General features: G+C 41.9%; 1 protein-coding gene across 2 annotated transcripts in view; it reads right to left on the bottom strand.

Moving 5' to 3' along the window:
* Nucleotides 1-9,833, bottom strand: part of Kcnn2 (potassium calcium-activated channel subfamily N member 2) — a 453,460-nt gene extending 443,627 nt beyond the window's left edge. For both annotated transcript variants that reach the window (XM_074056970.1, XM_074056969.1), the window contains exon 1: nt 9,316-9,833. The gene's annotated coding sequence lies outside the window, so the exon portion shown is untranslated. The remainder of the gene's footprint in view (nt 1-9,315) is intronic.
* Nucleotides 9,834-24,308: the final 14,475 nt, after the last annotated feature.

The raw sequence follows: 24,308 nt of genomic DNA, 5'->3' as shown, positions 1-24,308 counted from the left end.
GCAAACAAATTTTCCAGAAAAATTGAGCACTGAACAAGGAATGTTCAAACATATTAGATAGACTTTTTATTCTTTTATTTTATGGCTCCTTCAGTCAGGTTGAGACCAGGTTGCCAAATAGGATAGTCATATATAGCCACTGACATTTAAGAACCATCCAGTTCATGAAATAACTACACATGACATAATGTTTACACTCCAAGTCATTTTCCCTGTTTTAAAAAAAAAAAACAAACTGCCTAGGAGAAGAGCACTAACTCATCAAAGAGGATAGATGCTCAGAAACGACAGCTTATTGGTGTCTGACTTGTCTCTCAAGACTATAAAGCATGTACACTCTATTCTCTGTAAGAAAGGACTTGGCTCTGCAAAATAGTAAAATAAGAATCAAATCCTTCAAGCTGACAAAGAAGGCAGATGGGCTACACCTGCTTTTGCAAACGTCCAGGGAGAGTGTTATGTTTGGTGTGATTACTAGAAGGGAAAAGACCAGGCAAGACTAATATTGCATTCATGTTGGAATTCACAGTGAGCAATACGGCAGAAGGTAGAATAAGAAATCCATGCTAATGTGTTCTCTCAGCCTAAGAATGTGCTTTGCAATAGCAGTATCCAAGTAAGGCAGACTTCACAGTGTTTGCCTTAGTAAAAACCAATAAATAATAAAATGAACAAAACCAAAAAAGACCATTGCGTATCTCAGATTCCCTCAACCTCTTCCTCCTTTCTATCTCTACTGGTCTGTGCCTCATCTGCACACAGGTGCCCCTCCATTTTTGGACTTCAGTAAAACTATGTAGGATGTGGCAAGGTGCCTGCATTCCTGAGCAGCCACGTGGAGCAGCTGAAAGTATGTGGACTTCACTTCCCCTGGGGTAAAAGCTCATCAGGGAGAAATGGAATAAGAGGGAGTTTACAAGCTAAGTTCCTCTTTGTTTTTCTCTTACAGGAGTTTCTCCAGGATACAGATCCTCCTTGCAACCAAATGTCAAGTGAGTGTGCTTGTGAGTGTCAGAGCATGTCTCATCCCAGCTTCATGGGAAACAGTGGCCATGTTGCATCACAGTTTCTCTTGCCCCATTCATTCTCAATAAATTGGTATCACCCTGAGCAGTACATTGAGCTGTGCTTTCTAAATGATGCAAGACTAGGTACTTTTGAAACTATGATGATTTTGCTCAATATCACTAAATAATGAATCAATCATTTTACCCTTCTAATATGCAGAAATGTGGGATAGATTTCGCTTTGCACTTTGAATTGAAGGGGATGAATAAAACATTTCTCATTTACACAGAGCCTTTCAAAATGTCCCCATTGCATTGTTATTTCAATCAGCTCAAGGAATCTGCTTGTGTTTCAGCTTCGTGGTATCCCGTAACAAACCACCCAGAGCTAAGTACTTAAGGCAAAGATGGGGGACAGGAGTGTTGACTATACAACTCTGCTCCTGGGGCAACTCACTTAGCCAAATTCAGCTACTAGCTAGGCCGGGATAGGACATCCAGGAGAGCTTCACTTACTTATTTGCTATGTTGTTCCTCACAGCACTGTGAACTCAACAGTGAGAACTCTAGTGTGGACACTGGATTCCCCTAAGACAAAAGCCATCTGTCCTCTTCTGGTTTTGTTAGTTATTTCCTTGAGGTGTTGGGATCAAAGCCAGGCCCTTGTGCATGCTAGGCAAGTGTTGTACCACTGAGCCACACCCCCAGTCCACAGAACATGGCTGTTACTGAATATTAGTGTTCACATCAAGTCATGGAACAGCATGATTCAAAGGCATGGATGGGAACTGGACCTTACCTATTGATAAGACAAAGGGCATGTCTGCACAATGTGCAGGTACTGATGGCTGCAGTTTTCTGAAACTACCTGCCATGGAGGTTCCTAAGGATGTCTACAAATTAGAACCTTCAGGGGAGGGAGGGTCTTCTTAAAACCACCAGCACCAGCACCAGGCCATACTCCAAAGCAACTAATCCCCACCTCTGGGGCAGATCACAGGCATTTCTTTCTTTTCCAAACAACCCAGGTGAGTTCAATGTGCTTACAAGTTTGGGAACACTTGCTCTGCCATAACTTGTGAGAAAAGAAGTTGAGAAAAGCTGAAGGCTCTCACTAGCAATGCTTCGAGTATAGATGGTTACCTGTCTTTTCCCAGCATGCTTAGTGGCTCATCTGGAAACACAGCCTGGGTTTAACATGGAAACTAAACACCAATGTCTATGAAATGCTAAAAAGCAGCCATGATAGGATCATCTAAATGCCTTGTAGGAAAACTAACTCCCCCGTGTGTCTGGAACTGAGTGCTTTCCTGGGATATAAGACTTCCACTAAGTGCTAAAACAAGGTGGGTTCAGGTCAAACTATTGCAGGTGTTCATCCCAGCATAGCTGCACCTCCCTCCCCTGAGCTTTGTTTGTGAGCACAGTGCTATGATTACCACCTGAGTCTCCCCAAAAACATGCAGAGAACCATCACCTGAGAGCTCATGAGACGTGGAAATCCAGGGCCTCTACCCTAGACACTGAGTCCAGGTGTCTGGGATTAAGGCTTGGGAATCTGATTTTGAAAGCATGAACCTACCTCACTTTCATCTTCCTTTCTCCACCATCCCACATCCTAACAGGAAAATCAAATTTCAGTTTTGTAGGAGAGGTTTGAAAAGCAGAGCAGGAGGAGCCCTTCAATGCTAATTTGTGGCAGAGAGGTCTTGACAAAAAGCAGCCAGCAGCTTCAAACACACGTGTGAGCTTGCATCTTGTGGACTTAGTTCTTGTCAGTCATTGATCTGAAAGGCTGTGGGAAAGTCTTTACATCCATAATAGGGGCTGGAGGGTGGTGAGAGGGATGAGCAGACATGCTGTCTACACTGGGTGAGACCATCTCTTCCAGAACACAGCAAAACCATCAAGACAAGTTAAGCTGAATATCAAGCTTTCGCTCTGCCTGGATGCTTGGTTTTAAATGTGAATTGATAATAAAGTCATTTAGGTTTCAGTAATTTAAAAATGATTCTCTTTTGAATTAACTTGGAGAGAAATATAGTGAAGTACAATAAAGAGTATAGTTAAGCAAATTAATATCCCAAAATTATAACTGCCTGAAAAGCAGGGTTTTTTTTTTAAAGGACTTGCCTGTTCACATTCAATGCATGATAATCTGAAACTTATCTATACATGAAAGAAGATACTCCAATATAAATCATTTTTGATATATAACTGCATGAACTAAAAGCAAAACAAAAGCTTTTCTTTTTGGTTTTTTAGACGGTATCTCACTATGTAGCCCAGGCTGGCCTTGAACTCACATTCCTGCCTCAGTCTCCCAAATGCTGAGATGATAGGCATGAGCCGTGTCCAACTTAAAGTGTTTCTCAGAGCACTCACAAACACTCTAATTCTGACTTTTTGCTAATTCAGACTGATCACCCTGCACAGTGAACTGAAGTTTTAGTAATGTTTCTTCATCATTCAGTTAACACATAACCTGACCCCTAGTACACTGATGCTAACAGACATGAAAAAGCCCTTCTCAAACTCACCTTCAAGTAATTATGGCTGTTTCTTGTGTGTTTCACAATCCTCTTATCTAAAGTGACATTTACTCCTCCCCTTCCACCAGAGGACACAGTCCAGGTGACTGGTGGAGGTTCCTGCTCTGTGGAAGGGGACTGTCCTTCCATGCTTCTCTGACCAGCTCCAGATCAAGCTGTGCTGTGATTTGGTGAGAAATAATGGTGCTGCTCCTCCCCAACATTCTCTGAGCAGCAGAAATACCCATTATAACTTCTTCCACAAGAACAAAAATAGAGAAGTAGATTTGTAATACACATGTTGTTCTGGGCAACAAACTCATTTTCCTATATGCTAATTGTATGATAAGTAAGATGAGGTTTGCTTTTCTTGACTAAATTGGAAAACAGAAAAGAACCCATATTCCTTATGTAAATAACCAATGAGCAGATTTTAATCAGCAGTGCATTCCAAGTACTTCATAAATAACCCACTATAGTTAACATCTCTGAGAAAGTACAAATAGGTCGCTCCATTTTTAAGTAGGATAAGTGTCACCTATCTTTCTTTGTCAGGTGAAGCATTGAACTGATGGGACAAGCTCTGCCATACACAGCAATCTAAAGATTCACCTGCCAATTCCTCTACTTCCTAGTTACAGAGCATGGGAGTCCTCAAGGTCCTCACCAGAGCTTTGCTGTCTGGCCAAGAGTCTGAAATATTTGCACAAAGCCAACTAGATAGGGTGAGTTGTTGAGTGTAAGTCTACAGAGAGCAAAGGTCCTAAAAGGAAAATGAAGTTTAGCCTTCAAGTCTAAGGGGTGACATCAGAATCCAAATCCAACTTATACCACAGGATGGCCATCCAGACAGACCCCGGAATGAGGACATGCAAGGGGCCACAAGGACAGATCATGGCAGGACACTCAATGGGTTAGATTCCATTCGTAACCTGGGACTGGCAATCTCTACCCATCTATAAAGTTGATGTGAAAATCAAATGAAATAACTCCAAGTAAACATGATTTGTAAATTGTGAACACCTATTTTTAGACATGAGAAGCCCCTCATGTCTCTGTTACCCCACAGTGTGAGGTAGGGTGTCATGAGGCTGGGGTCCTGAATCATAGGACCCTTGAATTTATCTGTTGCTCTGTCTGTGCCCTGGCTGGGCTGTGATTTCCTTGAAAGCAGGAACTATGTCTTAGTCACCACTGCATCTCCACTTCCATAGTGAGACATTTTGTTACTGTTTATGGAATGTTGAATGAATAAATTCTGAATCCTCACTATTCTTCAGCATCCCAGCTGGCTGTGAATTGTGTGCATTGGAACACTGTGGCATAATGTGAAAAATGGAACAGTAATTGCCCATGTGCCCAGGGATAATTCCCCATCTTACAAAAATGGCTACTACTCCACACTGCCAGAGCACTGGCTCCACTACAAGGAGGCCAAATTCTCAGAACGAGACGCATTCTTGAACTTGATCAACAAAAGAGGCATTGACAATTAAATGCCTCAGGAAACCGTAATAGCTGAGCCTCACTATCCTTATGTGCCAGGCATTTACCACAGATACATCATATCATTACATTTTAAAACCATAGCTACACCGTTTGAGAGGTTTAGCTATTATCTACATTTTACAGATAAGAAACTGAGTGTTGAGAGATGAAGTGACCTAACCCGGTAGGACCAGGATAAGACTGTAGGTCTATTATATTCCCAAGCCACACTCAGTTGTCTATGGAAAGAGGGGCATTTGTGCCTTCATCACTAGGGAGAATGAGGGTAGCCTCATCTTGATCTTCTCAAAGCCTGCTCTCTCCCTCTCTTCCTTCCTTTCACCATTCTTGCCCACATACCATAAGCCAGGCAATGGGCTACACACCAGAGATACACCAGTGAATGAGTATGGGGACATCCAAGGTGAGGGGAGGTGGTCTCGTGGAAGGGTATGTCAGGTTCAGGTGTAGGGTGGGGCTAGTCCCTCACCTGTGGCACCTGGAGGGTATTGTGGAAACCCACCTGCAAGCCAAATGCTTCACACCAGGCCTAGCAGAGCAAGGGGATGGGATATCTCCTATGGGTAGGCCTCACCAACCATTTCTCAAAAGAGATGTCATAACACAGCACCCAGCCTGAGCTACTATGGGGCTGAGCAGCAGGGTATGTTGCAGCAGCCCTCAGCTGGTCACTAGCATCCATCACAGCCTACAGTGGGCGGCCTTTCAATGACTCCTTGGGCCTTTCTTAGTACCGACCACCATGGATCCCTCTGCTCATACCTCGGTCCTGTCTTCTGCTGATTTTACAATTGCTGCAGCCACAAGGTCAGCTGTATTCTTGACTGTGTCCTCGTTTCTGGCTCAGTGCTTCCATCTCTTCCTTATTCAACCCTCAGGGCTCTAGCTGGCCATCCTGTGCCTTCATTATCTCATCCCTGTCAATTCTGGCTGCTCTGCATAGCTCTGGGGACTCATATGTAATGCTATCTCCAAGACACCTGAGTCACTTCCTCCTAATGGGTTGACCCCACTATTAGACTTGCTTCAGCCCAACCAAGGATTGAAGCCTCAGCCTTCAGACTACAGCAGGGTCAGAAAACCAGGCCATTCTCCATATCCCGCTGTTGTCCATTCAAAAAATATTTGATAACCTATTCTTCCTTACACTTTGTGAGGGATAAAAAAAGACAAAGGATTTCACAATCTGACAATGACCACTAGGTGCAAGAAACTTATATAAACTTATAGCTCACACAACTGTCTCTTGCCCTAGACTCCTGCAAGTTTCACACTCATGCTCAATGCCCTATCTAACATTAGTATTTGCATTTTAAAATTACTATGTGCAAAACAGGATTTTCTTCCCTGGATGTAAACCTTCCCTGTTCTCTGTACACAGCATCAATATCCTTGCAATCAAACAAATAAATGATCCAGGCATTATTTTGATGATTTTCTCTCCCTAGTAACCCCTAAATGCAATCCATCAACAAGTCTTAGCCATTCTACCTTCAAAATATGTCCTGAATCCAGCCATTTCTCTTCTTCAAGTCCATTTTCATCACCCCAGCCCACCAGCAGACTACCTACAGAGCCCTCTATGCAATTTGAAAAATCATGTCCTTCCTCTAGCCCTTTGCAGCCTGGCACCAGGACATATGCTGACAGGAGCAAGGCTGCATTTCAGTGACTTGACCCTGCCCAGTAAGGAACCTGCAGAAACACAGCTGCAGCCCTGCCAGTTTTTTCTCTCCACTACTGCAGGGACCTCCTGACAGCCCCTTCCATTGTCCATTTTCCACACAGCATCCCCAGCAGTCTTTTAAAATCTTAAACCCAGTTATGTCACCTCCCTGCCTAAAACTCTTCCCTTTGCCACCTTGTCATGTGTGATCTACAGCCCTGCATGATCTGGTCCCAATTCACCTCTTTGATCTGCTGGCCCACTCTAACTATGGCTATGGCTGCTTTTTTCTTCCTTAAAAACATCCAGCTCCTTTCTCTCTGACTGAAGGGTCTACCTGTCTGCCTTCTCTTTCTTGCTTCCTCCCACTTAGACCACAGTACACAGAACTGAGTCCATCTCAGTATTTGGTCCATCATACACTCTCATCATCAGCCAGTCCATGTATGACCTGCCATTGTTATTTACTATTTTTAAATCATATAATTAGCACACATGGTCCCCTACCAGCCAAAACTCAACCGAGACAGTGCCACTGACTTACGTGTAACTAATCATAGCATCTCAGGGAACCATAATGACAAATTCAATGGTCATCTTTCTCTTGCTTTTCTGAACATGTTATTGTAGCTATCTATATCTATCTATATAGCCTTAAATAGTTGGACATTTTCATTTAGTAGTTTTTAATATAAAAAACCTACCATGTTACAGATAATCTTTTAGACTTACCTTTTCACTTAATATTTTATTGTTGAAACCAATCATATTGTCATATGTCACTTAATCTGTTTGTACTACTGTTTGATATTACCCCTGCATGGTAAGACTGCACTATTCAATCCAGTCCCTGGTGACATGCACTGGAGTTCCTTCCATAGTTGTATTATTAGAAACCAGACTCGTATGCATACCCGTGTACATCTCTCCTACTGAGAATGTTCCTCACCATTAAGCAGCTGGGTAAAGGGGTGGGGGAATAGTCAAATCAGATTAGATACCCAGTGGTTTCTGAAGTCATTATACCAATTCATACTCCCTTCAGCAGTGTTTGAAAATCCTTTTAATGTCTTGATACTGGGCTAGGGGCATGGCTCAAATGGTAGAGTGCCTAGCACTTGCAAGGCCCTGTGTTCAAACCCCAGTACAAAAAAAAAAAATCAATGTCTTGATATTGTCATACTTTTTTGACCTGGAGCCAACCTTGATATCGTCATACTTTTTGACCTGGAGCCAACCAAATGCACGTAAGAGGATATCTAGATGTGGTCTTGATTTGCATTTCCATGATTACCATAGGCAATTACCATTTCTTGTTATGTTTATTGACTAACTTGTATTTCTTCTCAATACTTCAAGGTTTCAGCCTGAATGTCCCCCTCAAAGAAGACTTCCCTTCCCATTCTAGAAACAGCTTTTTTCTTACTCCACTGTTTCCCTTAGGGTGTCTACTACTGTCTGAATTTGTCTACTTTGTTCTCTGATTAATCTGTCAGCCTCAACTAGAGTACAAGGATCCTAACTGCCTTGTTCATCTCCAGTGGTTAGAACAGCATCTACCACTGTGTGGATGGACAGACACGCGATGAAGTAAGCACTCTATGCTAAGGTCAGATGCTCTAAGTTTTGATCTCAGCTCTGCCACTTCCTATGATCATGAACAAATGACTTAATTCATATATTCCTGAGTTGCCCCCATATGTACAAAGGAGATAATAGTAACCCTTACTTCATGGAGTACTTAAGAGTTTTACTACTTGAGTTCACTTGTGTAAAGTCCTTGGAATAACACCACAAACATAGCAAGTGTTCATTTCATGTCCATTATTATTAACAAGGTGTGGTTTTTGTCATTTATTTCTCCATGGCTTCAAAGCATAAAGGCCCCAAGTTAGCCTGGATTTAATGAGTCCCCTCCTTCCCCTTAGGTACTATGTCTTCTGGTCTTGCAGATCCCACAGTCAAGAGAAAGAAATAGAGGCAAACCGTGTGGAGGGTGGGGGGGGCAGATTGGTCCTTGGGCCACTTTACTCTCAAGAAAATGGTCTGGTCACCCCAAACCTGAAGAATCTAACAGCAGCAAAGTGGGTATTCCACAATGTCTGAGGAGTACAAGATGTATAAATCACCCTTCCAGTCACCGTGTAACCCCAACACTGCATTCCACACAAAATTACAACACTCTCACCTCCCTCCTTTCTTCTTTTATTTCAGTCCAAATTTCCAAAGAAAGGGAAGTTAGAGAGGCAGATGAGACACAATAGTAAATCAGGCAAGAGAGAAGCAGAGAAATAAGGCAGGGGAGAGAGGAAGGAAAAGATGGATGGGGAGATGGGAAACTTCAGGTCGCTCTGTGGCATTGACCTCCAGTGTAGAACGTTAAAATGCTGAAACTAGGAGAAGGAAATCCCACCCACATGGGAATTTTTTAAGGTATGGGGTGAGGCAGGGGAAAGCCAGAGGGGAAGAGACTTTGCAGGGGACCAGAGGCCTGGAGTGGGGGGAGGGGAGCCCAGGGCAAACTTCACCATCTTGCGTGGGAGAGGCTGGTCCCCATTAAATCCGAAGCCCCCAGCCAATGTCACCTTGGTCACCAGCTTACCTTGTTCTGCAATCAGGAATGCCGCTCCCTTTGAAGCATTCCTGGCCTGCAAGTTGTAAATGCGGCCTTGGTTAAATGCGCCAGGGGGCAAAGACGGAGTGCTGGGAGAGACCGCTTCCATTTGAGAAGGATCGGAGTCCTGGCGGGACCAGCTGTCTCTGGGTGTCCAATTCCGTGATAGCTCGCAGTCAAGAGAGCACGAGCGAGCAAGAGAGTGAGCAAAGAGCCCCCGGGGACGAGAGCCGGGCTGGGGCCGCGGCCGGGACAAGCCAGGCCCCCGCTGCCCACTCGCGACCGTCCAAGTCCACCACGGGGAGTCCCGCTCCTACCTGCCCGCCCCGCTTCAGCACCGACAGTGCCAAAAACAGACCCGAGTGTCAACACGGCCCGCCGGGACTGGGGACTCCCTCCTTCCCGAGTCCTTGGCTGACAGGAGAGAGCCGGGCTGGCGGGGACCCCCACTGCTCAGGGGATCGCCGACCTTGAGGCTACTGAGGGGTGTGCATGCGCCAAAAATAAACCACGCGCGCGCGCGCTCACACTCACGCGCGCACACACCGTTTCCACTTGGTGGTTCCCTCCTGAGGAAAGTAAATGATCTTAAGCAGCATAGAGCACAGGGAAGGAACCCTGCGCGGGAACTGGAAAGCCAGCATTATTCCAAAGCCCAAATTTGGGGATGGTTTTGATTTAAAAGTTTGCATTTAAACCTCTCAAAAAAAAAAAAAAAACTGGAGTAAATTCCAGTGTGTGTGTGTGTGTGTGTGTGTGTGTGTACCGACTTTCTGGTGTGTGGCCAGGGCTTCCAAGGAAAGAGAGGGAGGGCAAATGACAGCTCGCGGTTATCCCCGCGCAAAGGCGGAGGCGCGCCTGGATGTCCTTTTCCAGCGCGTTCTGCAGCGCGCGGTGGCACCGCGAGGGTTAAGGCCGCGCGCCCGCCTCCCGCACACCCCGGCTTCCCCCGGCCGAGAGCGCGCGCGGGAGGGCGCACGGGAGAGCCGGGAATCTCCCGCGTCCTCCTCCGGAGGGCGCGTCCCTCCCGCTCTATTTATAGCTCGGCTTCCAGCTGCTGCAGGGAAGTCACCAGCGCGCCAGGCAGTGTGGGCTCCCAGAGCCTTCCAGAGACCCGGGAGTTTCATAAATTCTGTGAATGGCAGAAATGGCTCCAACCTTCTGGTTTGTGATTGCCCCTGTACGGTCTGCTCCATTTCCAGGTTGAACACACATACACACACACACACACACACACGGACAAAACTGGGAGGCAGAAACATTCAGAGATAAGAGGTGAATGCTGGCAGCCAGTTTGTTTTGCAGGGGTCTCCTTTGTTATCAGATGCCCGGGAAAAAAAAAAAAGAAGAAAAGAAAACCCTTGCTTCCTAGCTGCATGCTCATTTCATATTTTCTTCACCACTCAACCTGTCTGCGGAGGTTGCCTGTCGGTCACGTGGCCAAAAGAGGTTTCAAGCAAATTTAAAAGCGATGGAAAAAAAAAATCCCAACCTCTCCACCTGATTGCCTGCTACCCAGGGCCTCAGAGCTGTATACATAATAAGCACCGCTCACTAAGTGGTCTCTGTGTCATTTCACCTACCCCCAACTAAACACCCCAAAGACAATGGTCTAGTTTTAGTACGACATTTGGGTTCCAGCCCCACTGGATCCTGATGACACCGTGGGGGAAAAATAAATTCTGCTGGATACTTAAACTCAGCATAAAATGGAGTCAGTGTTCCAAACTGACTCCTGCTTCAAGCCCCTTCCTGTAACTACTCCTTCCTGAACAAAATTGAGCCCCTGTGGTGTGAATATCCCCTGTGGGCCCCCTGTGAGCTGCAGAGGAACAACAGAGAGCGTTCACCCTCAGCACATGGCTGACAGTGCAGCGGAACTGGAGTGGGGAAGCTGAGAGCCCACCAAAGGCCCTCCTGGAGCCTGAAGTGGAGAGGGGTGCTGAGCCACCCACCACAGCCGGGCCTTCTCTGTCCTCTACCCTCCAGTCTCCAGGTTTTTCTTTTGAGCTGATTTCAGTGCAGCAAGAGGTAAGTATTTATTTAGCTGTTTTTAATCAGAATGATCTTAGAATCTGCTTCTAATTAATTTATCTTTCCTGTTTCTATGGCCTAGGAAGAAACCTCTTGTGGTTTAGTTCCTGTGTGGGCACGTTCCCCATTCCCCTGTAGTCCCCACCTGCCCTGATGAAGACAGGATACTGACTACAGTATCCTGGGATGAATGGGCTCCAGGGTGCATCAGGGGGAAGCAAGAGAAAGGCTGTGGAGTGCATGTCCTAAGTTCATCCTGGCTGTTTGTGTGGTCTTGTCAATACACTTTCATTGGTACTGCAGTTTCTCCTCTGTTGAAAGTGAATCACAGTAATGAGGGAAACTCATGGAGGTCTTGTGAGATTGAATGTGGACATTGACATGGATTGTTTAGTCTAGCGCCTGGCCTGTGGTAAAACTCAATAAACATGAAATATTATTGCTGCCCAAATATGAGCTGGTGTTGATTCAGATGAATTTATACAAAGGGACACTTAAATAAAATCTATTTTATCTATATGAATCCACATTATAAATTAGTTTCCTGTTCATTGTACAAAAGCAAAGCCCCCCCAAGTCATTCCATGTACATTACCCTGCATTCTCTTCTTCCATAGAAAGAAAACAACCCCTCCAAAGACCCTCAAAAAGTCCTGCTGCTAATCAATGTAAAATACCTTCATTCCTTCCACCCCAGGATAAAGAATCTCCCACTTGCAGTAGCTCCAGGCTGTCCTGAAAATAACACTTTCATGTATAAAAAGTTCTTTAAGCATAAAAAAAAAAAAAAAAACTCCATGAAGTTTTCCAAAGGAAAGTATTTCTATTTTGTTGAAAACTCAAAGCTCAATACAGGTTTGTAAAATGTCTTATTTCCTCCTCCTAAAAAATTAGATTAGGAACTAGGCAGAGAGCCAGTCATCTATTCTATCTTTAGAAGACAGCCCATTCAGCTTTGTAGCAAGGTGTGGTCATGTGACCATATTCTGATTAAGTTGCCATACAAGTGTCCTGTGGAGGATTCCAATAAACCTCCCCAAAGATACCTGACTGTGGAGGCTTTGTGTCAGCCCTCACTAGATCAGAAGGATGGCTCCCAGAAGAACTTTCCCCATGTGGTTCGGAAAGATGACATATGTGCAATAGTGGAAGGTAAGAGTGCAGCAGTAGCCTATACTAGAAAGGTCAGTACAGAGTCAGCAGTTGCCGTTGCTCACCAACCCCCCAGACCTCCTGTTGGCAGACCACAGTGGCCACTGTGAGGCAGCTCCTGCTGGATCTCTACCTTCGGTTTCTCCAATTCCTGGACAGAGGTCATCAACATCACCAAATTTGGAGGCCGGGAGGTAGTTAGGGAAGATGCAGAGTAAACTTTCCCCTTGAGAGTTCCAGGATATCCTTGTTCTCTTTTGCATCATATTTGTACAAGTCATGGTTGCACCTGAAAACTAGTAGAAAACTACTCTCTCTCTCTATATATATATATATGTACACACACACACACACACACACACACACACACACACAGCTAGGCTTATGTGAGTCTGTGGGCTGACTAGCCCAGGCTTTCAGAAGGGCAGGTGGACTCCTGGGCATGAGCTGAAGCTGCTGCCCACAAGTGGAATTTCTTCCTCCAGGAAGCCTCAGTTCTACTGTTCTGCTCTTTCAGCTGATTAAATCAGGCCCACCCAGATAATCTAGGATAATCCCTTTTTAAAGTCAACCAGTTATCTACTTGAATTACATCTACAAATTCCCTTCTCAGAAACACTCAGATTAGTGTTTGACTGAATGACTTACTCATATTTCCTTCCTGACTGCTTGCCCTGCTTTCCCTGCACCATATGCAGAGCTAAAACAGTGCTTTAGTGCCCACAATTAGAGAAGATCAAATCCCTAAAACAAGTTCCTTATTTGCTCCTGGTGTATCTGCTTCTCCAATCACACCCTCATTGATATCAGTACAGCAGCACACACACTTCCCCCTTCCTCCTTTTTCACTACCTTTCTGTCTAGAACAAATGACTGTAAGAACTAACTGGGACATGAGAACATGAGTTTTGTAAACTAGAAAAAAAAGAATCAGAACTAAGAAAATAAAATGCAAGCCTTCTACCAAAGGTGATGAGCTCAGAACATCACAATGGCTGGCGTTCTTTTGTTCTATCTCATTAGAAAACGTGGATAAGCAAAGGAGCACCTCCCTTACCATTAATGGCCTTGAGCTGTAGAGGTGCACAGCTGGGGTTTCAAATCTTGAGGCTCATGACTGAACTAGAGGCCTGTGGTCCCAAGCTTTCAATACAGAGGCTTATTGCTGTAGATGCTCGAGTCAGAGGTTTACTGCCCTGGGCCTGGAGTGCTAACTGTGTGACTCCTGTGTGTTCCCATCACAAATGGGGCTGCTCGTTGCTCTCTTACCGTTAAATCTTGAGTGCGTGGGTTGTGGTGGGGAGAAGGCAACTTGCCTTTTTATTTTAGAGTTCTTTGGGTCAATAGAAATCACATTTGAATCTGGTAACCACTACATATTATCTCTTGATAGAAAAAAAATTGTAATATTTAGAGGTCCTGGACTTTGATCTTAGTGCCATGATTAAATGAGAATTTGAAGTTATCTCTCTTCCAGAAGGCTGAGCATATAAACTGGGTGGGAAGAAGAAGAAATTGAGTATTTGATGACCAGATTCATGATCTATGGTAGATATTAACAGTGTTCAACAGTATTTTGTCCTCTGTTGTTTCTGTGTGCCTAGAGGATTCCACATTTCCATCCTGTTGAAATTAATAAATGTACTCACATTTACAGGGGACACACATTACTTTGAGGCAGACACACTTAATTCCACTGCAAGTCTTCTAGCTCTGTCTACTCTTACTGAGATGGACCCTAAGAAAAGGATAACATCATTACATGTGTTGCTGCCTTCACACTATGATAAACAGACTTACTTTGTCAGCCAACTTTGGATATGGAACATCAGTGGGAGATGCAATTTGTGGTATTTTGGGTTTTTTGTATGTTTTTGATTTTTGGCAGTACTGGAATTTTGAACTCAGGGCTTCACAATTGCTAGGCAAGCACTGTACCAACTTGAGTCAGCCCTTTTTGCTATAGTTATTTTTCAGATAGGGTCTTGTGTTTTTTCCGAGGCTGGCCTCAGACCACAATCTTCCTACCTATTCCTGTATGATGCTGGGATTATAAGCATTCACCACTAGGTCCAGCTTGTTTTGTTGAGATGGTATCTCACTAACTTTATTCCTGGACTGGCCTTGTACCGCCATCCTGTTCATCTCTGCCTCCCAAGTAGCTAGGATTACAGGTGTGAGCCACCACACCTGGCTTTGGTTGTTTTAAGTCACTAAGAATTGTTTGTGTTGTTGTTATAGCTAATTCACCATATCTTTGTTTATGCTGCCTAATACAGTCCTGATTGAGGAAGTGATTTTATAGAACACGAGATTATTTAGAAACTCTAATGCTAGATTACAGAAGACAGAACTGCTCCAAGTGCAAGTTTTTGATAGACTACAGACTTCAGAGGGCAGAGATTGTCTACCTTATTTATTGCTGTACTTCCCCACTGCCTATTGCAGTAACCGAGATGAAGTGAGCTCTCACTATTTATCTTAAAAGTGGATTGATGCAGGTTTGAGCATACCAGGTTCATGCTATTGTATGCCATTTCATAACAGAAGAAGAATAACTTCTTTCTGGTCCCATAGTTCTGTAAGCAATAATTCAGGATTTTTGCTACTTTTTGTATTAAAATCATCCATATTTTAAAAAGAGAATAAATTTTTTATGCTAATATTTTCCATTTTAGATACTGGGCCAATACTACAAACTTCTCCAAGTTTATAAACAGTGAAATAAAACAAAGAATTTTCGCCTCATACCCAAAGAATCAACTACTGTTCCCTAGCAAGTATGTAGTGTGTAGCGTACAGTAAATGATATCCTGTAGAAGTCAAATGCTAACCCAAATAAAAATTATACTTTTTACAAAGTAGTGATCGATTTCTGACTGTTATTAGGGTTACAGTAAGACTAACATATGCTGCATTAACATATGAAATTTTATTAATTCATCATTTAATTTCCATTTTATCTAAACTGTAGTCCTTGCAAATTGATTAAAATCGTGAGATGGCACACATTTAATTTATACTTCGGGAATGTGCTCTGACAAGGTTAAGTTTTATTAGCTTGTTGGTCAACATGTATTCTAATAATTGAATTTAAATGTTGGAGCTATTCCTAGCTCTACCATACCACAGCAGGGCAATCAGCCAAGCTGACTATAAATCCACATTTTATGAAATATAACCATTTACATGAAAATTTAAGACTTTCTCTGGGCTTAATAAAGTGTATTCTTGTTTTTCTTTTTTCTTTTATTTGCATGTCTGACTGAATAAAGAACACAAGGATTTACAATGAAAATGAATATCTGTAGTTATAAAAAACTATAATATAATAATAGAATTTCTTTGTTTTTCTATCTGTGTTCCTATTTTTGGCACAGGATATCATTATGTAGCCCATGATGGCCTTGAACTCGTGACTGTCCTGCCTCAGCCTCCTGAATGCTACAATTACAGGTATGCACCATCATGTCAGGCTTTATAGAATCTCTTATAAGCATCTAAATCTAGCATTTACTACACATAAATCATTAAATAACTACATTGCTTGGATTTAGCATGTAATTCGAAGTTCAAATTTTGGGCCCTTCCCATTAGCTGCTTACAAAGATACAAAAGTCAGAGATACATGGAGATTTTTCTCATATTCCCAGGACTTGAACCAGAGTCAGCAGTAATTCTGTTACTGTTATAACCAATAGTCACCACTGTTAGTTAACAGAGTACTGTGTAATAGAGCTGTTTAACAGGTGTACTCTGTCTACACCTGGGCTACACCAAGAGGAAGGTCTTAATGCTTAGGGGAGCTGATTTCCCAACAATAGCAACAAAAGTCCAAAGATGAGCAATAAAACCTTTAAAATTATGACAGAAATAGTCTTCAAGCTAGAATTGAAAAATGAGTACCTAATTAAAATTACAAAAGCAACAACAAAAAGAAATTCTATTATTACATTACCATTTTCCTAAAACCATAGGTACTCATTTATATACGTTAAAGGGAGTAATAACACCCTCAAAATCATGAAAGAAAACAATCATCAAAATAGAATTGAAAATTGAATTCTCATTAGTTATCTGTCAAGAATGGGGGTAAATAAAATATTTTCATTACCGTCACTAAAGAAACCTATACAGGATGCTCCATTGCAAAGCTCACATTTGTGATCCCAGAAAGAAGGTTCAAGATGTAGGAAGGGGGAGAGTCCAAAGAGCAGCAAGCACCAAGTGTTACAATTTGATCTGGAGTGTTCTCCACAGTTCCAGGTGCTGCAGGCTTGGACAACACCTTTTGTGCAGCTGGTGGTGATGCTATTGGGAGCAGTGGTAGAAACTTTAAGAGGTAGATCCTATTGGAGAACATAGGACCCGGAGGGCCTGCCTTGAAGGGTATATTGGGACCCTGGCCTGCTTGTTTCTCTCTACCTCTCTCCTTGTCTCTCCCTCTCTCCTTCTCTCTCCTTTTTCTCCCCCTCTCCCTCCTCTTCCTCTCTCTCTCTCTCTCCCTCTCTCTCCCTCCCTCTCTCCCTCCTTCTCCCTTCCTTTCTCTCTTTCCCTCCCTCTCTCTCTTTTCTCTTCCTCCCTTCATCCCTCCATCCTTCCCTTGCTCCTGGCCCCCATGAGGTAATGAACAGATTCGCTCAGCTACATGCTTCTCACCATGATGTTCAGCCTCACCTCACAGGGCCAAGGAACCATGGGCTGAGACCTCTGAAACTATGAGCCAGAATAAATCTTCCCTCCTTTAAGTTGATTTTCACATATTTTGTCATACCAATGGAAAGCTAAGTGACACATAAAGGCAGTGTTTCCACGTGGAATTACTTTGCAGCATTTCCTAGGATGTGTGAATACTTTTTAAATCTCAAATCCCAGGAAAAAACAGTTCAGAAGTTGAAAAATGGGAAAGAGTATCATAATTCTTTGAGACTCACAGTTTATTCAACACAGAGATGTTACTGGTCCAAAGGAATCCACAGGTCAAGGTCAAAGCAAGGTCAGGAAGCACAGGCAGGTGCCTAGAGTCTGTAAGAAACAGTCATTCTCACTCATACCTGTCACCATGTGATAAACCTACATTTGTGGCCCTGTCTGCTGCCAGCTGTGAGTCATTCTTGCAAATAAAACTGAGACTAATAAGTGCATATATATAATACACCCCCAACAGATCTTTGAGGGGTGTTTTAAAAACAACAAATTTAGTAGCAACACTGAATTGGGGGTGTTGGCACATGATTCTGTGAAATGCTACTAACCTTGCTAGGAGATCCAAACGTTATATTTTTTGAAAACTACCCAATAATGTTTGCTGGCTTTTCTGTGGTATCAATATTCTCTGTGAACTACATAAGAGGAAATGCAAAGCAAAAAAATATGAATGTTGTTGAGGAATAACTTTATATGAAATCAGAAACTGACTAAAATTCGAATTAATAAAGCAAGCCAGGCACCCATGATTCACACCTGTAATCCTAGCTACTCAGGAGGCAAAGATCAGGAAGACTGCAGTTCAAAGCCAGCCCAGGCAAATAGTTTGTGAGACTCTATCTCAAAAAAGCCCTTCAAAAAAGCAGGGCTGAAAGAAGGGCTCAAGTGGTAGAGTGTCTGCCTAGTAACTGTGAGATCCTGAGTTCAAACCCCAGTACTACCAAGAAAAAAAAATTAGTAAAGCAATATTGAACTCAATAGTAAATCTACAAAGCACAGCAAGTAGATGAAATATTTTTATCATTACAAAAGGAAATGAGCTTATATGAGGGACCCTAAGACTCAAAGAGGCTTTCAGATGTACAGCACTTTTTTTCCAATATCAGTGCAAAATTAAGAAAATCTTCTATAATTGAGGTATTTGTACATATTATGGTTGAACCACAAGGAATTACTGGTGTGGGGGGCATAGATACATATATGTACAAGTATGTGTGTGGAGGCTATACATATACATATATACACACACACATATGTATAAACACATATATGGACGAAGAGAGAGAAATAAAAGGAGAGACTGAGAAGAATAAAGAGAAAAAGTACAACTGTTACAAAATCATATGGACTATAGCTACAATACAACTAAAGTGATGCTGAAAGGGAAATTTATACTTGTAATTGTTTATACCAGAAAAAAATGACAGAAGGTAGAGAAAAAAAACAGGAAAATCCTAAATGAGTAGGAGGAATAAAATAATAAAACAAGATAAGAAATAAATAAAATATAAGCATGAAATAGATAGGATCAACAAAATTAAGGTTGATGGTTTGAAAAGTCTAGTACAAAAAGTCTCTCAACGTTCATCAGGGGAAGGAGAGGCGGAGGCAGAAATGGGCAATATTAGTAATGGAAAGGAAAAGAGGCTGCAGCTGGAACATAAGCTGAAAAGATAGATAAACAACTTTACATCGATGCATTTGAAAATCCAGACAAAGGGCACACATTCCTAGAAAAATACCAAATATCAAAGTGAGTCAAGAGGAAACATGAGGGCTGGGTCTGTAGCTCAATGGTAGAGCACTTTCCCAGCATACACAACGCCCTGGGTTTGGTTCTCAACACCTCCAAGGAAAAACACGAAATTTGAAAAACTATTAATCTTTTTAAAAATGAATCAATAGTTCATATTCTTTCCCACAGAAACAGCATCAAGGCAAAGTAACTTTGTCAAGTGCTACTAAATATTATACTTAATATAAATAGTGACACAGGTCATAGGAGTAATAACAAGCTTAAACAATTTCTTTCAAAGAAAAAAGACTAAATAAAACAGCTCAATTCATTTTATGAGACAGATGCCCTGATTTTAAAATGTAACAGATACTAGAAAAAAAAGAAAAAAATTGGCTATCTTAATAAGATATATACACATTTTTTTGAGATAGGATCTCACCATGTAGCTCGGGCTGGCTTCAAATTCACAATCCTCCTGCCTCAGTCTTCTAAGTGCTGGGATTAGAGATGTGTGCCACTGTGCCCAACTGAGATATACACAAATATTTTAAACAAAATATTATTAAACCAAATTAGCATTGTAAAACACATGTATTAAGATGAATTGTTTCTATCCCAGAAACAAAAAGATGCTAATCAATTTATTTTCAGATTCTCTTCTAACTAATAAAAATATTTTCAAGATATAGGATTTCCTGAGTACAGCTTAGTTATGTTCTATATATTAGTTTTGGCTTAAATTCATTCTTTTCCTCAATTTTGAAAATAAGTAGCCTGTATGCGATTTCCATTTTGACTTCCTGTTTGATGCAGAAGATTGGGGTAGCATATTCTCATTTTTCACATAGCTAAAATTGTAGTAGTTGGTTGTTGAGATTAGAGAGCATAGCCTGTAAGACATTTATGTTTTAGAGTCTGCTAGGTTTCGTTTGTTTGACTGATGCATGTGTGTGTGTGTGTGTATATGTGTGTATGGTACTAGGGATTGAACCCAGGACCTCTGACATGCTAGGCAAGAACTCTACCATTTCAGCCTTGTCCCCAGTCTTTTAATTTATTCATTTATTCTTTTTAAAGATAGAATCATGTGGGTAACTTAGCTCAAGCTGGTTTCTAATTTCCAGTCCTTCTGCCTCTGCCTCCCAAGTAGCTGGAATGACAGATGTGTGCCACCATCCTCAGTTTAGCATCTATTAAGCTTTATTTGTCCAAGTCTACTGGTTTAAAACAAGATGTTTCATGAGCTCAGAAAACAAAGTATATTCTATTCCATTTGAAGCCCACAAAATTTTGCATCTGTACAATGTCCTGGTCTCTCCACATATCTATAAACTATGTTTTGTGTTACTAAATCTTCTATACCCATTAGATTTTTGTCTCCTTGATTTATCAAATATGAAAAAGTTTCATTTCATTTTCATCTTGATCTACTTATATTTTAAGAAAATTTTCCTTTATATGCTTAGTGGTTCTTAGTGATTAAAGTATGTGTTTATCTTCTTGGTGGATTATAACTTTTATCTCTATACAACACCCTTCTTAGTCTCATTAAATATTTTTGTCTTTGAAGGTCCTTTTATCATATGAGATATGTCCCTGTTTCTTTTAGTTTGCCTATTAAATGTTTTTGCTTAATCTTTTATTTTTGGCCTTTCTTTTTCATTCTGCTTCAAGTATGTTTCTTACAAATAACATATGTATCACATTTTTAACCTAATCTAACTATCTCCACCTTATGGGGGAGTTCAATATTTCCCATTTATTTCCATTGCAATAAAACTATATGGAACAGTATTCCTTCCATATTATTTTATTTTTCTTTTCTCCTTTACTTATGTTTACTGACTTATTGATCTTTCTCTTCATTCCACCATCATTCCACAACAAAAGCTGACTTGACCTTTCTCTGTGCTCCCCTACCCTTATCCTCACTAACCAGAGAAAGCTTTCAGGAAAGAAAGTTTACATCACCAGCTCTTTCAAGTGCTGGGTTTGGTTGAGATTAATTTAGAATTTAAGTGCCAGGCTAATGCATTAATATGCACATTAACCTTGATCTTACAAATTTCAGCTGTTTCCATGGAGGTTTAACCACTTACAATGATAAGGTCCCAGCTGGCCTGTTTGTTCTCTTCCTCCTCTCCCCTATCTTTCTCTTTGATTCAGCATTTCATGAAAGTGCTTCCTTTTGTGTTCCCTTTAAGTGGTGGATGTGAGTATGTAGAATGCTCTCTGCAAGCAAACATGTGCAAATTATCTTTGCTGTGTAACGGATTAGCACATACCTTGCTGTTTGAATGCTCATGTTATCCCAAAGTTGTATAAGTCAGAGATCTCGGCAGACGGTGAGTGGAATCTCAGCTTAACTTTCAGCAAGGCTGAAATCATCTGTTAGCCAGGATGGGCTCTTATCTCAATTCTGGATAAGAATCCGTTTCTAAGCACAGACATGTTGGTAGCCAACTTTAGATCCTTGTACTGTAGAACTGAGGTCCTCTTTTCTTGCCCTCTCCATCTTCAAAGTCAGCAAAAGTGTTAGACTCCAACTTTATCTTCCTCTTCACCACAGTAACCTCTCTGCTTCTAAAGACTCACCTGGCTAGGTCAGGCCCACGTGGACAATCTTCATATTTAAAGTTACTGAATTTGAGCCTTTAATACCATATGCAAAATCTCTTCCCATCAGCATCTAGATTAGTACTTGATTAAATAACCAAAAAGACAGGAACACTGGAGATCCCTCTTTAGAATTCTGCCTGCCATCTTGTCCTTAGAGAGAAATCCTGCATATTAACTGGAAATTAATTTCTTAGGTTATAGTTCTTGTCACTTTCAATAAATTCATTCCATTGCCTTCTAATTTCTATTGCTACAAAGAAGATATTCCAAGATATTTGGATATTTTTCATACATAAATAGCATCACTTTTCCTCTTGCTGGAATTTTTATTTTTTAGAACTTGGATTTGAACTCAGGGCCTTATACTACTGGCTAGGCAGGTGCTCCACCACTTCAGCCACACCTTCAATCTTCCTTGCTGGAATTTTTAAAGAATTTTTTGACATCCTTATGTCAATGTAAAATAATGGCTCCACTTTAATGGAAACAAGAAAATTGTTTATTCTGTGCCATATAAAACGAGTGGCAATGACCTGGTAACACAGATTCAAGTTGTCCTGGAAAAAGTAAATTGAAGAAAAAAGAAGTTGTAATGATCTTAATAGGAGGAAAACAAAGGTAATTATAAATCAATACATTCAGGGAAAACATTTGGAAGGCATTACATGGTGGGTTGATATAAAGCAGGGAAAATCTGACCATTGGACTAAAAGGGTATCTTACCACATTAGTGAAAAGATTCTCAAGTCAGGGTTCTGTTCTTTGTCAAGCTGTGAATTGGTTAACCAAGTCTAATATACACTGCAAAAGGGTTACCTGCCAGTCATGGGAATGTTAGGTCAGACACAAGGACAGAGTAATGGCTTATTTCCTAAAGGCCATTCTTTTATCTCCTTTTGAGAAGAGGTCCATCTCTCCTTGTTTGAAGAGTTACAGTTTCTCAGGAAAAGCTCACTTGCACCATAGAATTCAGGACATCCAAAATAACTCTCCTGAACACCTTCTCCAACCCTTATGCTGAGCTGCGTGATCTCTACCTGTGTGTTTTAGCTCCCTGTCCTAAGATCTTTCTTTCAAAGTACTAATTCTTTGCTCAGGAGAACTTATCCTCTCTTTAAATTCGTATGTTGAATTTTGAGTGCAGAAATCAGGGTATTTTGTTCCCAAAGTATTTTTAATGCTCTAGTTTTATCTCCTTGAAAGTTCCCACCGGTTTTTATTTAAATTCCCTTCTATTTGTTCTAGTCCATTTGGAGCCATCTGTTCTGATCAGCCAGGTCTTGCTCTGATGGGTTACAGAGTCCCCTTGAGCATGTTGTAAAGTTCCATTGACTGCTCATGGCCCTGCCTTCCTTCCACGTTCGTGCAAGTCAGGCTGCTTTCTCCCCTATGGTAAACCCACAGGCACAGCCCTTTCACACTTGTAGGCAGACAAGGGAAATGGGAGCCTCTTTCTGTAGAGTTGTAGGAGACAGTCTCCATTCTCTACGTCTCACAGTCAGCTGTTCCTCCAAACCACAGAAAAGGGGAATTTTGTCCACTAAGGCAGTCTGATACCAAGTCCCACCAGGGTCAGAATAATCAGGAGGCCCCTTCTAGGCCTCACAGAGGTAGCTTCCAAGTGGCGTGCCACTGGCTACTTCTGTTCATGAGCCTCTGGAGCTCTCAGAGCTGCCACCTTGGCTCCAGGCCTCAAGTTGAATCCATCAGTAGGTTTGGTGTTTGAGCTTAAATTAGAGCAGTAAGATGAAAGCATTTTAATAAACACATTGCTAATTTCATATCTCAACTGATAATAAACAGAGAAGACATTCTAGGAAGACCCCTAGCACAGTGTCTGAAAAGATGGCAGTGGGGCGGGAGTGGGGGTGGCCTGATATGGAACCCTTTCCACTTTCGATTCTCTGCTTTGAAGAAGTGAAGATCAAGAGTAGAGAAGAAAATTTGCCTCGCCAACAATTCTGAGGCACAAATCACAAGGGTTTTTTTTGTTTTGTTTTGTTTTTTTGAGTACTGGGGTTTGAACTCAGGGTGCACCTTAAGCCACTCCCCAATCCTTTTTTGCGATGAGTTTGTTCAAGATAGGCTCTCTCAAACATTTTGCCTGGGCTGGCTTTGAAAGGTGATCCACCTGATCTCTGCCTCCTGAGTAGCTAGGATTACAGGTGTGAGCCACTGATGCCTGGCAAAAATACCAAGATTTAAGACTGAGGAGTAAACTGCAGACAGATGGACATGGATGACCATGGGAGGACCCATCTGCTTTGTATCTTTATAAATTAGTTAGCATTTTCTCACATTTTATGTAAATGGAGTAAGTATGCAGTCTTCTTTTGGGGAGAGGTGTCATGTAATTACTGTTAGAATGAAAGAGGTGCAGGGAGACAGCTCAAAGGCCAGTGCAGGGTTTATTATTCAGGAAGAAGCCCTATGGAGGGGGCCCCAGCAAGAGAGCTGGAGCCCACAGCTGCTTACAGACTTAGAGTAGATGTAGGTGAGTGGAGAAGTCCCAGGAAGGTCACTGGGCAGGAAAATCCTCAAGGGTCCTCTGACCTGCCTGAGATAATCACTTAGGGATAGGTCATTTCTTCTAGGCCAGGTGGGGGAGTTCTTAGTACATGGCTAAATATGGAAGTTTATTTTTCTTTAGGTCTGGGTCGAGCGTTTCCAATAAGTCACCTTCAAGGGGGGCAGGGGGGAGGTCCAGTTCTAACATGGGTTCCTTTTGTTC

The sequence above is a fragment of the Castor canadensis genome, chromosome 16, assembly GCF_047511655.1.
Source record: "Castor canadensis chromosome 16, mCasCan1.hap1v2, whole genome shotgun sequence".
In the NCBI taxonomy this organism is placed as follows: Eukaryota; Metazoa; Chordata; class Mammalia; order Rodentia; family Castoridae; genus Castor; species Castor canadensis.
This window is presented reverse-complemented; position numbering and strand designations above follow the sequence as displayed.